The sequence below is a fragment of the Bufo bufo genome, chromosome 4 (assembly GCF_905171765.1).
Source record: "Bufo bufo chromosome 4, aBufBuf1.1, whole genome shotgun sequence".
Lineage (NCBI taxonomy): Eukaryota > Metazoa > Chordata > Amphibia > Anura > Bufonidae > Bufo > Bufo bufo.
In genome coordinates, this window is record NC_053392.1 from 435,230,050 (window position 1) to 435,242,710 (window position 12,661).

Sequence of the window (12,661 nt, forward strand, 5' to 3'; positions counted from 1 at the left end):
GCTGGGCATAGCTCTGTGAGGAGGACAACCAAAGGGTGCATAATTATTAGGCGGGCATCAATGTTGGGGCCATCTAAAGGGGCATCATACTATGTGGGGAGAACTTAAGGGGCAGCACTGTGTGGGGGCCACTTAACGGGGCATTATACTGTGTAAAGTCTACTTAAGGGTACATCATACTGTTTGGGGGACATTTAATGGGCATCACTTTGTGAGGGGAGCATTTAAAGGTACATCATAATGTGTAAGGGGGCAAGTAGAGAACATCACTTTGTTCTGGGGGCTTTTAAGTGGGGCTCATTCTGTGTGAGGGGCAGCTAAAGGATCATCCTACTGTGAGGGGGCACTTAGTGTATTTATACTCTGTGGGGAGGAACTAAGGAGGCATTGCAATATGTCAGGGGCACTAAGGAGCATCATAATGTGTAGGGGCACCAAGGGATCACCCTGAAAGGCATTGAAAGAAAATTCTTACTGTTTGGTTGGCAGAAAGGAGATTAGGTGGGCTTGGAGGTGTGGATTATTGTAAAAAAAAATTATATATATATAATAATAATAATAATAATAAAATAATAAATAATATTATAATAATAATAATAATAATAATAATACAGCGCTACACGACAACGGTGTTGGCCCTCTCTATATATTTTTGGGGTTTTGCAGCTCAGATCTTCATCCTACAGCAGACTCCGGTATATGGACCTTTACAAAAAGTACTTGAGTAACCCTGTCCTAGAGGCTCATTTGCATATATTATAGCATCATTTTTCTCAGCAATGCAGGCACATGAACATGGGACAAACACAGATGCCTTCAGCTGCCAAGCCACATGTCAGCCAGACCTTCTAAGGACCAGATTGTTTTGATATCCCAATATGTAAAACAATAGAATTCAAAGAGGGCGTACATTGTTTTTCTCATGACTAAGGGCTGTTTTACACCAACAGATTATCTGACAGATTTTCTGACCAATCATTGGTCAGATGGCCATTTACACACACATCTTTTGTTACACCCCTCCATTATTAGTCTGATTGGACAGAATTTGGTCAGATACTCTGTTGGGGTAATACAACCCTAAGCGTGAAAAAGGCTAAATTCTGCCAAAACATTGAATCACTGGAATACAACTACCACTTGATTATGCATTTGCTTTTAGACAGTTACTTCACATATATGCACATCTATTATACACCAATAGTTAAGCACGAATAAACTGCTCACCACATGTTACTACATGACATTTCACATCTCACAAGTAGACTTGTGAAATGCTGTTCAGCTTTCAGAAATAACACTTTTCAACAAGCAAAAAGTACAGTTTATTTTCTTTGACATCCCTCTCCTTGGAGGTCCTCGCTGGAAAATGCCATGTACGGGCATGGTTAAAGAATTCAGATATGGGAGCAAGAGGCTTCTAGCACTTCAGCTGGATGGAGTTTTAAATAATTGAAAGTTAATCGAAAATAACATGCAGCGATTTATTTATACGCACATTCCTAAAATAAATCCACAAAAAATAAAATTCTAATAAATCATTTAATAGCTACAAAATCAAGGGCATATGATTTATGTCTAATGGAACGTTGCCCTTTATCCTTAAAAAAATACCTGCCATCAAATAAAAAAAATGTTTATTTTGTTTTCCAGATTGGGACACGAACCGTTCCTTGGCTGTATTTCTCACTTCTAGTTTTTTCTTACTACTTTCAGCCCAGGACCAAGCAGTACAACAGGCACCGAGGCACAATATTTACAAAATATTTGGTGGCAGTACATGACCACTACTTGGTAATATAGCAAGCAGAGCTGTAATGGGGCCTACTAAATACAAAACCTGCCTAAATAAATCCCCATGCTCCTAAATTAGGCAAAAGTGACCAATATATTCCTTTCAGGGTCCCAGGAAAGCTGAGTAACATGGCATATAGCACTAATAGGGAATGCTGAATACTAAATGTGCCTAAATAAATCCCCGCTTCTAGCTCCCCAACTGAAGCAGCTAGTTTTGGGTCAGGGTCTTGGGAGCAGTTTTCACAAATTAAAGCCTCGTGCACACAACTTTAGTTTTGGACTCATTCATTTTTGTGGGTCTGTAATAAACGTGGCCAATTATAGAACATGTCCTATTCTCGTCTGTTTTGCAGACAAAATTAGCCAGTTCTAGTAGAAAAATGTGACATGCACCCAGCCAGTATCCATATTTTGCAGACCACAAAATGAAAATGGATACGGTCATGTACATGAGGCCTATAAGTAATATTCACAAGTGACATTTTCCCAGCAAATTCACTGCAGTTTTATTTTTTATTTTTGCTACAATGCTGAGAGGTCTGACCACAAACTAAATGCTACAAACACAACTCACCTAATTGTTGCCTTGGAGCTTCTTTGATCCCCTCCTGTAGACCTCTCAGCATTAGGCTAGATGCACACTACTGTATGTGGTTTGCGGTCTGCAAATTGCGGATCCGCCCAAAAAACTGATGACGTCCGTATGGCATCCGTTTTTTTTGCGGATCCATTGTAACAATGCCTATCCTTGTTCGCAAAACGGACAAAAATAGGACATGTTCTATTATTTTTGAGGGGCTAAGGAAAAATGCGGCTCGGATGCGGAACCAAACCACGTTTGTGTGCATGTAGCCTTATACAGGTTATGGAGTCCATTATAGTCAATAGGGGAGGAGACCTAAATCGTGATGTGAACCCACCCCAAGAGGGACTTTTTTTAAACTTATTTATTTAGTTTTTTTTATATAGGTTTAAAAGTTTAGTGTTCTTTTAAAGGGGTTGGCTGGCAATACCTAACAAAGGAGTTTTCCCATCTCAGACAGTGGGGACATATCGCTAGGATCAAGAATGGAGCCCTGAAAGTTGTGGAGGGCGCACTGGTCATGCGCAGCCGCTCTCCATTCATTCATTTCTATGGGGCCTCTGAAAATAGCCGAGTGCTGGCTCAGTGGTGACCGCGCGAGTGCAGTGTGCTTCCATTCAGTAATATGGTGGCGGCTGAACCCAGGGAAACCTGGGGTCCTCCGGCCACCACCTTCCCCGTTCTGTTATGTGTGGGTACCAGAGGTGGGACCTGCACCTATCAGACAATAGGGTCATATTCTATAATACATCATTTATAAAAGAGAGAGAGGGAAGGTTTCTTGGTGCTTACAGCGGCCCGTAGCTCAACAGGTGACATCACCAGCTCCCCTTGTGAGCGTGAGCGCAGGTACAAGCGGAGTTTCGCTACCGGCCGGAGCGAACTCCATACAGCCTATTCTACCTGCTATTTGCCTCTGTGCAGAAGAAAACGTGCATATTGGAACGCCCGAGAAGGTGGTCCCCTAATCCCACACATCAGAACCAAGCTAATCTTGCTATTTCAAACTGAGGTGGATAGGTTTTACACGATCAGAACCAGAGGTTAATAAGGGTCAGGTTAACTAGGCTGAGCGCGGTGTCTCTCTCTTTTATAAATGATGTGTGTAACCCTTTCATAACAGCTATTGCGGAGCTGTTTTTGACACTGCTGCTTAACCACTGTAATCAGCGCCGGTGGTATGTCTTTGTATTGCCATATTCTATAATACTTAACTGCTCCCCACCACTCTGGTCCTTCGTGCTCCGGTGTGTCCATCTTTCGGCCTGTGGCTTGTTTACTTCCTCACAGGCCTGGATATGTGAATATGGTTCCACTGCAGCCAATGACTGACTTCAATGTGCCCAAAAGTAGTAACGAAGCCGCCCAGAGGAAGTAAACAAGCCACATAGTGGAAGATGGAGGACAAGAGCCTGCGTGCATGATCGGGGCCACAGAGAGCAGGTAAGTATGAATATTTGAATATTTAAACAGCGGAGGCAGGCTAGTAAGTTCTAAGAGAGTTATAGCGTAAAGTCAAAATTTTTAAAGGGAGTTTTTGATCATGTAAAACTGCTGACAGCGCTAGGTAAGGACAAACATACATTTTGTGGGCTTTTATTACCAGGGATAACGTGAATATGATGTTTTATTCTGTTGAGCACTGCTTGTGCAAGTGTCTTGAGAGGCGGTGCTTCATTCAGAAGTGCTCTCCACAAGTCGCTGCTTGAAGCACCGCTTTCTGGGCACTTGATGGAGCAGTGAATGGTAGAATAAAAGTTCAATGGAGAAGCTAATACATAAATACTGGTAAGCAAATTGTATAGTATAGAGCTTATGTACAATACCACTAGACCAAATGTTTTTCTAGGAATGCTTCTTTTAAAGGGAGCCTGTCATTTTTATACTGACCACACTGAGGGAAGCATAAAGTAGTGACAGTTGTTAGCGGAATTCATGCGCTTCGTCTTCTTTGTGTGGTGCCAAATCAATTAGAAGTATAAGTATGTGTACACCATACTGCTTTATAATGAGACCAGACACACTAGGTGGTTTCATGAAAGCATCTTCTCTCTTCCCTGAGCCATGGTAGAAGAGGCGCTTTATTCACATTACATTGACTTAAATAGCAGACATGACATCACAAAAGGGGTGTTCCTTAAGTAGAGACTATTGGCTCCTTAACCTGATAGGATTGGTTTCAGCAACTTCAACTGAGTTCATAGGTATATTTGAAAACTGTAATGTAATCCCCATTTCCCCCCTCCCCTATTTACCTTAAACAAAAGAATGCACACATGGCTCAAACATCTGGCTTGCAGCCATCTTGTGGACAAAAAAAGTGTACTACAGAATGTTCACACCACATACACATCTCTCACAAATCCCTCCTTTTGCGGGAAATAGACCAAAGGTGAACAGGCAAAGTGAGGTACTCTCTCAACGCCCTAAACAGCGAAGAGTTGGACTTTCCCTATTGCTTCAACTTCCTTTCCGGTTTGCTTTCACCTTGTCCTATTTACCCCGCAACCATCAACGAGGTTTTATTTACTTCAGGATGGAATCAGCTTTGTCTTTGACAGGGGCACAGCACATATATACACTCACCTAAAGAATTATTTGGAACACCTGTTCTATTTCTCATTAATGCAATTAGCTAGTCAACCAATCACATGGCAGTTGCTTCAATGCATTTAGGGGGTGGTCCTGGTCAAGACAATCTCCTGAACTCCAAACTGAATGTCAGAATGGGAAAGAAAGGTGATTTAAGCAATTTTGAGCGTGGCATGGTTGTTGGTGCCAGACGGGCCGGTCTGAGTATTTCACAATCTGCTCAGTTACCGGGATTTTCACGCACAACCATTTCTAGGGTTTACAAAGAATGGTGTGAAAAGGGAAAAACATCCAGTATGCGGCAGTCCTGTGGGCAAAAATGCCTTGTGGATGCTAGAGGTCAGAGGAGAATGGGCCGACTGATTCAAGCTGATAGAAGAGCAACGTTGACTGAAATAACCACTCGTTACAACCGAGGTATGCAGCAAAGCATTTGTGAAGCCACAACACGCACAACCTTGAGGCGAATGGGCTACAACAGCAGAAAACCCCACCGGGTACCACTCATCTCCACTACAAATAGGAAAAAGAGGCTACAATTTGCACGAGCTCACCAAAATTGGACTGTTGAAGACAGTGTTGCCTGGTCTGACGAGTCTCAATTTCTGTTGAGACATTCAAATGGTAGAGTCCGAATTTGGCATAAACAGAATGAGAACATGTATCCATCCTCTGATGGCTACTTCCAGCAGGATAATGCACCATGTCATAAAGCTCGAATCATTTCAAATAGGTTTCTTGAACATGACAATGAGTTCACTGTACTAAAATGGCCCCCACAGTCACCAGATCTCAACCCAATAGAGCATCTTTGGGATGTGGTGGAACGGGAGCTTCGTGCCCTGGATGTGCATCCCTCAAATCTCCATCAACTGCAAGATGCTATCCTATCAATATGGGCCAACATTTCTAAAGAATGCTATCAGCACCTTGTTGAATCAATGCCATGTAGAATTAAGGCAGTTCTGAAGCAAGATAGGGGCGAATGTTTTGTACACTTCAGCAGGCCTTAGCATTAGACAGATCACTCAGGGCCATTTCCAATTCTGTGATTGTTATGGGACCATCTAAAATCGTTACCTGATCAATACTCAGTTTAGGAAGCTGGAGCCCATCTAGAAAATTTGTAATCTCTGTATCCCCTGCAGTGATTTTGGACTCGTAAAGGGATGAGTAAAATACATGCATAATATCTAAAACTTTGTCCTGAGCCGTACATACAACCCACGAAGAGCAGCGACATACGCAGAGGGCTGTTGCGCTTTGGAGAGCAATGCCAACATTCTACCTGTCCTCTCCCCCTCTTCATAAAATGATTGTTTTTGGAAAAAGCGTTTGTTTTTTGCCCTAAGAAGAAGTTTATCATTCAGTTTATGTTGTGCTTCCTGCCATTGAGCTCTATGCACTTCCGTGGGCTGCATGACATTGAGTTTTTGCCTCAACCGTTTGGCACTCTAATTTTCTTACCGTCGCTTGGGACTCATTTCACTTTTTATTAACCTCAGCAATAAGCACTCCCCGCAAAAAGGCTTTCATGGTATCCCAAACTATCAGCGAAGAAGCATCTGGAAGATTAAAGGCAAAAAACTCTTAACATATCTCCAATGTTTTGGACTGTGGGCAAAACAGACAGCCAAAATGGATTGAATTTCCATAATGGCCTACAGCCGGTCACAGAGGGTAGGAAGTTGGCAGATACTAATCTAGAAGAATGATCTGAAAGCTGCCTGGTTAAATATTTGATATCGCAGATACGGCAGCCCATCGCTTCATTCCCTAGGGCTAAATCTATTCTAGACAATGTTTGATACGTGCTATAACAGCAAGAATACTGACGTACATGTGGATTACGCAGCCTCCAAAAATCCATCAATGACGCTTCCTCTAAGTCTCCCAAACGGCATAAGCAGCCTCTCAGATTGTGTCACGGAAGCGGACATTCTATCCCATTCAGGGCATATTACATTATTGAAGTCCCCCAGTATCATTGCTGGGGTATCTGCATAGTCTGACAGAAAAGCCATCAACTTCTTAATTACAAGCAGGGAATATGGCGGTGGTATGTATATCCCACATATAATACATAGAACATAAAAAAGTTTGCCATAAAGGAAGACATAGCATCTGTTCGTATTAATCCTCTTATCTATGCAGCTAAAATCCAGCTGTCTGTAAATCAGTATACTTACTCCCCTTGCATATGAGGAGTAAGTAGAATGATAATGACTTGCCCACCTAGGGGTAAGCAAATGGGATTGTTCCGCAAGGAGGTGCGTCTCCTGTAGACAGCAAACCGCAGGGTGGTACACTTCAACACACTCCATCAAAGCCTTTCTTTTAATGGCATCTTTAACCCCTCTAACGTTCCAGCTCAGAAATTTCACTGGGTTAGCCATACTTAAATATAAGGAACCTCATCTTAAACGGATACTTTAACTTACATTGTATAGGCAATATTATCCTTTGGAACATGTCCCCGGACCTGTTGAAGTCACTCTTCCTGACAGATACCACCAATACACCTTGATATTAAGGCCTGTGGGCAGAATATCTATCAGCAGAGTGAGCTCCCTAAACCCTAAATATCTGGCCAGGCCAAATTCAGGTGCAAACTGATAAACAGCAGAAAAATATAAAATAGATAGATAACATCCTGCACTAACCTCAGTTATGAGTAATATAGACAATAATAGGTACATGTGACAACCCTATGCATTACACAGGTATCTTCGCTCCTGACAGCAACACAAAGCGGGCAGGAGGTTAACTATATACGGCTACAACCATCTGTGCATTGCCACATAATCGGTGTTTACCACCCATAATATACAATGTCATACTCAGGATTTATATTGGTCCGTGGTGAAATTACGTGCAATTACGTTATGTCCAGTCTCCTGAGTATGTGGTGTGTTTGTGATGAGGAGATCCCTCGTTAAGTAGTTACTGGATCCATAGGGATAATTTGGGGCAGGGTTGCTGTTAACGCAGTTCCCAGTCTCAGGTTTTCTCTATGTTTGGCTGGGGTGTGGGTGCTTAATGGTGCCCTCCTTTCCGCACATAGATCCAATAAGTAACGTTTTGACATGCTTGATAATGTTGTTTGCTGTATTCCGCATTAAGGAATTGTTGCTGACGTTATGTCATGGCGCATGCGCTATGGCTGCTGTCGGCATTACCACTTCTACAATTGTGAATAAATGTGCATGTTCTTTATCAGTGATGCGATTTTCTATGATGGCAATACTATGCGCGGTAATAGGCGCATGCGCTGTTGCGATGAGGGTACGCATGAGATGGGGGATCGTTCTTTTGCTGGTTAGTGTGTCTGTGCGCACGCCCTCTACTATGTGTTTCCATCCATCAGCTGCACACACGCACTTTGTATCATTAGTTATTTCATGCACTATATATTAATGCATATAACAATTGTGTGTATTTATTATGATCATTGTTGGTCATCATGCACTTTATAAGCATCTTTGCACAGTTCTCACGTATAATTATGTATATTTTGAACAATTTATACCGATTTTAGTAGAGTTGTGTATATTGATTCTGCAATTTGTCACAGCAAGGGTTAATGTTTTCCTTGAGATGTGTGATCACATGACACTGTGATGTCATTTCCTTTGGCTATATAATGTTTTGAATGTCCTGCTTACATTGCTTGAGAAAGGCTTCATGTTGGAGCCGAAACGTTGCGTCACCAATGGGTGAATAAACCACTATTTTCCACATTATCCTGGAGTGCCGCTCTATTTTTTGAACATATACATATATATACATATATATATATATATACATACACACACACACATACACACTCCTTTCAGAATGTCCACTTACAGCTACTGAGCATGTGTGGAATCTCCTTGCAGTCCTTGGTGACCTTTTGGCGCCAGGGGTGGTGTGGAGTGGGCCCGGCATGCATGCTGGTAACTGCTTTCCGTGGATATAATGGAGGCCATTTTGGCACCAAAAATGACCGAAATTTAGGCGGATCCAGCATGCATGTGGAACCTGCACTTTCTGAATTATATGATAGCCGTCATGGCACATAACAGGTAAAATTTTGTGTTAGGAACCCGTCTAACTAGAGATCACCTTGACGTGCGGCAGATGGGCTCAAATAATTTTGTACAAAACGATTTGCCAAGCAGCTCTAACTTATTAGTATAGCATTTGCAATTATGATGCAATTTTGTACTTTATTTGGTTTGCAGTGAGCTGTTGCATTGCATGTTTTGTTTAACGAGCATGTGTGACCACTGCCACTGGACAGATTAGGTAGACATTCCAAAAGGAAATCAAAAGAACAGCAGGGGGTGCCATAACATGTACATTTTGTAACAGCAATAAATAGACACAGGACCATGCTTGCTTCTACTTAAATGCCCTACTTTCATGATATATCACTGCAGCATGACATTTTTTTACGTTTTCCATAAAAAATCCTACATTTTGAAACAGCAATAGACACAGGACCAACTTCAAACTTGTTAAAGAGGACCCGTCACCACAAAATGTAATGCAGTCTGCAGGCATCAAAATATAGAGCAGGAGACGCTGAGCAGATATTTTTGTGGGACAAGATTCTGTAAAACTTGAAATTTATATTTCTGCTTTTTCTAACTTAAAGTGGTTGTCCCACGATAAAAATTCTAAATTTTTCAAACCAGCACCTGGATCTGAATACTTTTGTAATTGCATGTAATTAAACATTTAGTATAGCCACTGAAATCTATCAGTGGCACCTGCCGTTTGCTCTTTTTCAGCTCACCAAAATCAAAGCACATGCTCAGTTCCATCCTTCAACTGCCACGAGCTGCAGCAGAAAAGACACACCCCCTGAGGTGCCAAGCTTGAAATAAATCTAGCATAGTAATTGAAGCAATGAATGGCAAAGGCTCTGGATTGATGCAAGGTACAGGGCTGATTCTAGAAAGAGTCATGTACTAGATCAAATTTTTTACATTATTCATGGGATATCCCCTTTAAGAATACCCCCGTGAACAGCTCTCAGCACATGGAGAGGCATAATCAGTGACTTACAACTATATTTTGTATACACACTTAGGCTACATGCACACGAACATTGTTTGTTTCCGTGTCTGTTCCATTGTTTTTGTGGATAGGATGCGGACCCATTAATTTCAATGGGTCCGCAAAAAATGCAGACCGCACACCGTGTGCTGTCCACATCAGTATGTCCATTCCGAAGCACCGCAAAAAAAAATAAAAAAATAGAACATGTCCAATTCTTGTCAGTTTTAGGCATTGTTACAATGGATCCGCAAAACACATATGGTAGTGTGCATGTAGCCTTATAGTGTGTGTACATGAGGAACAACTATTTCTGGACACTATGACTTGTATCTGACATTGTTTTAGCAGTTTTCCCCTGTGCATGCTTGAATTTCTGGTTTGTAGTTCTCAGAGTGGGTGGAGACTAGCTCCCATCCACTGCACACAGAAAGAAGAGAATCTGCATCCTAACTTTCTCTTAAGAATCCCCAGGATCAAGGAGGTAGTTACAGAGAAGTAGGGAACTGCATGATTGTGAATAAAGCTCTTGGGCTGAGATCTAAACTTCCTTTATCTGTCTCTTCTGTCTTACTCCTGCTCTGAACAACCCCTGCTCCTGTCTATAGACTTGTATTGACATGTGCAATTTGATCCTTCTGTGCAGCTGATAACTCCTGGACAGATTCAGAGCAAATTAAACCTCTTCCTGACGGCGCAGCGGGACGTGACTTGCCGCCCAGCACCGTACTATTACGGCCCGCTGATTGAGCGGGTGCAGGACCTGCGTCCATCCGATCAGCTGCAGGGGACCGGATGTTCCCGTTTGCTGGACCTCTTCTGTATGCGCCTGCATCAGTGAAAACATAGATGCTGGCGCATTAACCCCTTCTAGGCCGCGGTCGGCCCTGACCGGGCCATAAAAGGGGTTTTCTGCGGGTGAGGGAGCCCATCGGGTCCCCAAGCTGCCTTGCACTGCTTCGGGACCTGCCTTCTACGGGTGCTTAGGAGATCCAGCACCAGGCTGGGTCTCATAGGCAACCTGTTAGTGTATTACTCAGTGTAATACACTAACAGGCAATACATTACAATACAGATGTATTGCAATGCATCGCACAGGGGATCAGACCCCAAGATTTTATAATAAAGAAAAAAAAGAAAAAAAAAAGAATAGAAAAACCACACATTTGGTATCGCCGCATCCGTACCGACTGGCTCTAAAAATATATGACATGATCCACCCCATCCGATAAACACCATAAAAGCTAAAAATAAAAACTGTCAAAAAAAGCAATTTTTGTCACCTTACATCATTAAAAAAGTGCAACACCAAGCAATCAAAAAGGCGTATGTCGGGGGCGGAGCTAGCCGCTGAGCAGAAGCACAGGCAGAGAGCTCTGCATTAAATAGCTAATTTAAGCGATTTAAATCGCATTTCATGTGAATTTTCATACAAAATAGACTCGGACAATGAAGTGCTGACATTGTGGCACCGTCACATCAGCTTTATATGAGCTTTTGAGCCGATACCAGCGCTGTGAAGATCGGGGCCTAAAGCGTCGGTCTCTTACAGCCGCCGGCCGGTGAAGAGAACGACTGCTGTAAAGCGCAAGCTTAAATCTACACCCAGCTGGGGCCGGCTTCAGGCATTTGAAGGTACAGAAGACTGCACATCTACTACCCGGTCCCTAATGTGAGTGTTGCCGAGTGCAACTGCTGTCTGAGCTGAAAGGCAGAAAGAAAATAATAAATTCGGCGCTTAAAGTGACAGGCACAGCAGGACCCGCAGCTGCATCGGGCGGACGCCTGAGTGTCACAGAGACTGGCCGGCATCAGCACTGAGTAGTAGCGCTCATACTGAAGCACTCATACATCAGCGCTCACTGAGTAAGAGCGCTCACTGTGAAAGGGCCAGAGCAGTATTAAGCAGAGCCTGAATAACACAGATACAGAGACTGAGGTGCCGATAGAGTACTGTAATCAGTCACAGGCAAGCTCCTGCAGATAAAGAGCTCTACAGAAACATAGAAGTGTTTAAACCCCACTCCACCTCTGATTACCCCCCTTCAGAGTATAATAAATAGCAGGGAACAAGCTGGAGAACTGAGAAGACACACTGTTCTCATATAATCAAAAAGGACAATTACACTGTTTTAACCGCCTCCGGACCGCCTAACGCAGGATCGCGTTCCGGAGGCGGCAGCCCTGCGCAGAGTCACGCATCTACGCGTCATCTTGCGAGATTTCCTGTGAACGCGCGCACACAGGCGCGCGCGCTCACAGGATCGGAAGGTAAGCGAGTGGATCTCCAGCCTGCCAGCGGCGATCGTTCGCTGGCAGGCTGGAGATGTGATTTTTTTTTAACCCCTAACAGGTATATTAGACGCTGTTTTGATAACAGCGTCTAATATACCTGCTACCTGGTCCTCTGGTGGTCCCCTTTGTTTGGATCGACCACCAGAGGACACAGGTAGCTCAGTAAAGTAGCACCAAACACCACTACACCCCCCCACTGTCACTTATTAACCCCTTATGAACCCCTGATCACCCCATATAGACTCCCTGATCACCCCCCTGTCATTGATCACCCCCCTGTAAGGCTCTATTCAGATGTCCGTATGATTTTTACGGATCCACTGATAGATGGATCGGATCCGCAAAACG

At 43.1% G+C, this 12,661-nt stretch overlaps 1 protein-coding gene across 1 annotated transcript in view; it reads right to left on the bottom strand.

The window, feature by feature from the left end:
- The window catches only part of ZDHHC14 (zinc finger DHHC-type palmitoyltransferase 14), a 208,421-nt gene that overhangs the window by 12,595 nt on the left and 183,165 nt on the right, over positions 1-12,661 (bottom strand). The window lies entirely within an intron of this gene.